Raw genomic sequence first — 4,570 nt, forward strand, 5'->3', positions numbered from 1 at the left:
AAGGCAGGGAAGAGCAGAGCAGGAGAGGGGTGGTATTCCATTACTAAAACAAAGATGCGGAGATGGATATTGGAAAAAATTAATAATCTATGCCAAGTGCAGATACTACTGTAGCACTATTTTTCAAATAAGGGAAGCACAAACAGTTTATGTACCTTGCCCACATTGTACATTTATTAATTAGTAGATTTGAAAAATTCTATTTAGAGCATGATATAAAGGCTGCGTGGAATTTCACTATGTTGTTAAACGTGTAGGACTGTGTCTATTATTATCTAATGGTTTATTACTTTTTAACTTTACCTTTGTTGATACTCTAGCTCTTAGATTATATGAACTTTGAAGAAAGGAAAAAAATAACATTAAATTGCTTATATACTTTCATAGGGCCTAACATCATTCAATTTTTGGTACAACTATATGATTCTTATTCGCACTGTAAAATCCAAAGAATTAAATCATCCCTTTCACCTAGGTCATATTATTACCTTTTCTTTCCACATAATTTCTGATTATCTGGGTTCACATAGAAAGATAAATTTGAAGGTAGGGTAAATAACTAAATGTGTGGAACAAAAATGATACGATAACTCGATAAACACCCAGAATTGATATGTGTTTACTTGGTAAGGTTTGACTTCCTCTGTTTTCATAAGTCACTGATCTCTTCTGGGGAATTTCTTTTCATCTTTGAGAAATTGCTTTTTAACAATACCATGAAAGACGATCTTCTAAATACACAAAATGCAGAGAAAATAGCTCACGCTATGTAGGAATATCTGGTCTGTACATTCATGTGATTCTTTCATCTTTCATTTTACTTTAATTTTCCCAGATATAAGCACTTGCAAACTTATTGGTTACACATATTGAAAGGAAAAAAGAAGTAATCATATATTTGAAACTATGCTGCCCTTTGTAGTGTTTGTGTTTAGACTACAGGACTTCTTTCTTTTCTTAGTTTGATCTTTTAAAGTTTAAAAAAAAGAGGCATTTTATTTTGTCTTGTTTTTGTAAATCACCATTTATATCATTCTGATATATAATTCTAACAAAATATCTATAGTGCAGAAACTATTTTACAGAAAAGTTAGAATTTACCCTACGAAGTACAACTAAGCAACCACCGGTGGGAAGATTTGATCCCAGAACAACCTTTATCTCTTCATTTTGCTTAAACACAACATACCAACTATTCCTTCCCACCTAGTGACTTTCTAAATAGATTCTGTCATGTTATCAATATTTAGATTATTTACAGGCAGCGTGTGTTTTTACTTAAACACAATATATTAATATGTAAGGCAGAACTAAGTCTTTGCTTTCAACATTGATGATTTCAATGATGTGGGCTTGTGGCAACATTTCTTAAGGGCTCTCTACATTGATGGTATTGAATTGCTATTCATAACTCTCCATTCTGCTTGTTGGGACATGAAATTTCTATTTCTTTTCTCAAAAGTTGCCACATTTTCTCAAAGTCTGCCTTGTGAAGAATGATTTTAGAATATGGACTAATAAAGACAAATAGTTCCAAGCTGAATTTCTCAGGTTTTAATGTAACCTGGCCTGAACCACAGCTACGTCAGTGCTAGTTGGCTGCCTGAAGCTCTGAAAAATCAAGGCAAACTTCAGCTTGCCCCAGTTATATAAACCGGAAAACAGCTAAGTAGCATCTAGTTCATTACAAAAAGTTGTTATAATGAGGCAACTTAATCCAGTAACTGAATGAAATATATATGTAATGGTTGGTTATCAAACCAAACACTTTCTTGGTATTTTATGAAGTAAGGTTGTGACCAGGTCATATAACCTGGAATTAATCAGTCTCTCCCAGTCTAGCCAAATCACCAAATGGTACTACGAAGCCTACAAACAAGAAATAGGAGAAAAAATTTTAAATGACTATTAGGCAAATAAAAAAATTATTCATTCCAAAAGTAATCAAGGAATATCATATAAAATGTGACTAACATATTCTTAAAATTTTAATAGTTGATATATCAATTGAAATTAATACATTATTATTTAATAATTAATATTATAAAAGTTTTGCCCATTAACTTGGACAAAAAGTAGGATTTACTTACACGAAAAACATAGTCCTAGAAAAAAGGATGGTCTAGACCTAAAAATGCTTATGAACAAGACTTGAAAAGATAAAGCTGATACACAAGTAAGTTAACAACCTACCAAAACAAAATTCAACACATTGAAGGATGACAATGTCTATATACAAGATAACATAAAATTCACAATGTTCAGCATTCAATACAAATCACAAAATATACAAAGAAGCGGTGGGGGTGGGGGAGGAAATGTGATTCTCAACCAGGAAAAAAAAAAGGAATAAATAGAAACAGAACCAGAAATGACAAAGATGATGCAATTAACTAAACTGATGGAATTAATTAAGATAAGGACTTCTAAAACATCTACTACAACTATGTTCAAGGATTTAAAGAAAATATGAACACAATTTTAAAATGGAAACAATAAAACTAAACTAAATAGAAATTCCAAGACTGATACAATAAAATATCTGAACTGAAAAGTTCTCCAGATTGGCCTTGTAAAAGATTAAAGGTTATAGAGAAAAATATAAAATAATAAGACTAATAAATTTGAAGAAGGATCAATAAAACCATCCAAACTGAAGTACAGGGATAAAAAAAATAAGATCAGAACCTACCAATATATGCAGCAAAATAGTTCTGTTTAATATGGTGTTTCCCCGAAAATAAGACCTAGCTGCACCACCAGCTCAACTGCATCTTTTGGAGCAAAAATTAATATAAGACCCAGTCTTATTACTATAAGACCTGGTATATAATATAATATAATGTAATGTAATGTAATGTAATGTAATACAATACACTACATTACAATACAATACAATACAATACAATACAATACAATACAATACAATACAATACAATATAATATAATATAAATAATACTGGGTCTCATATTAATTTTTGTTCCAAAAGATGCATTAGAGCTGGTGGTCCAGCTAGGTCTTATTTTTGGGGAAACATGGTATACCCTTCATTGGAGTTCCAGAAGGAAAAGAGCAATAGAAAAAGATTTGAAGAAATAATAGCTAAAAAAATTCCAAATTTGATGAAAACTATAAATCCACAGATCCCAGAAAACTCAACAAAATCCCAGGTGAATAAACAGAAAACCACACTATGACACATACTGCAAATTGCTGAAAGCAATTTTTAAAAACTTTTACAGCAGCCAGAAAAAAGGATGCATTCTGTACAAGGAATTAAAGTTAATAGTGACTAAGGACTTTCCATCAGAAATAGTGTAAGTCAGAAGGCAATGAAAAGATTTCTTTCATGTGCTGAAAGGAAACAAACACAGAAAATTAGAATTCTATACCACAGACAAAAGTGAATTTGCCGACAGCACCACAAGACACATAAAAGGACGTTCTTTGGGCTAAAAAAATTTAATAAAAATGTTTTTAAAAATGCAGCTTTACTCAAAGGAATGGAGGATGGTGGAAATGATAAGTACGTGGTAAAGTTGTCAGGTAATTTTTCTTAGTTCTAAATTATTAAAAAAAATAATTCGTTGTTTAAAGGAAAAAAAAAACAACTATTTTTCTCCTCAAATACAGCACAGAAAACCAGTAATATAGGGACATAAGGACAAGAAATGCCTGTTGAACTTGTCAGTATAGAGACCATTGGTTGTGTTTGCTTAAAAAAAAAAAAATAAAAAGTTGCAACGAAATATTAAGAATAGAAGCCAGTCTGTGGTAGATTGACTAGTGAGCAGTAGTACAATTTTTATTTTGGTTTGGGAAAATAGAATTATTTTTTTTAATAAAAACGATGTTCTTTATGTAATTGGTTTATAGTTGTTATTTTAAAATAAATTGATAAGTATTCTTAAATTTACCAATTTTAACTTATAACATTTTAATACAGCCAAAATTCTTAGATATAACCCACATAAAATGAGTTATTTGAGGTGTTCAATAATTTTGAAGAATGTAAAAAGATTCCCAAGAGCAAAAAGTTTTAATACTGTCACATTATAAAATGCTGCCTTCATAAATATAGATGTTATAGATACAAAATTGTTCTGAGGTAGAAAATAGGATTCCCAGTGGTATTGTCTTATTTAATAGGAGGCAATACGTTAAATTCTTTTTCTTATGGAGAATTATTATTCATTTTTTAATGATATACGTGCATGACACTGCCTAGTGTTTGCATTTGAATGTCAGAGAATCATTACTGAATACAAAGAGGAAAAAATAACACCTGGATATCATAAAATCAACCAATAACACAAATTGGCTTATAAATATTTAATTTGCACGTTCACTCACCAATAGATAAAAAAGGACCTGCAAAACAAATGAGTAAACTCATAAACATTCCCTGAATTATTTATCTATTTAGATCTTTTATGGAAGGTGTACTATGCAAACATTTTGCTCCTTTAAATGAGTGACATTTGCCTAGTGGAAGAAATGCTCTCCCCTTATAATCACTGGACACTGCTGTGCTACTAAAAGCAAAATGAAAGATGGAGATTCACATAA

This window comes from Rhinolophus hipposideros, assembly GCF_964194185.1.
Source record: "Rhinolophus hipposideros genome assembly, chromosome: 17".
In the NCBI taxonomy this organism is placed as follows: Eukaryota; Metazoa; Chordata; class Mammalia; order Chiroptera; family Rhinolophidae; genus Rhinolophus; species Rhinolophus hipposideros.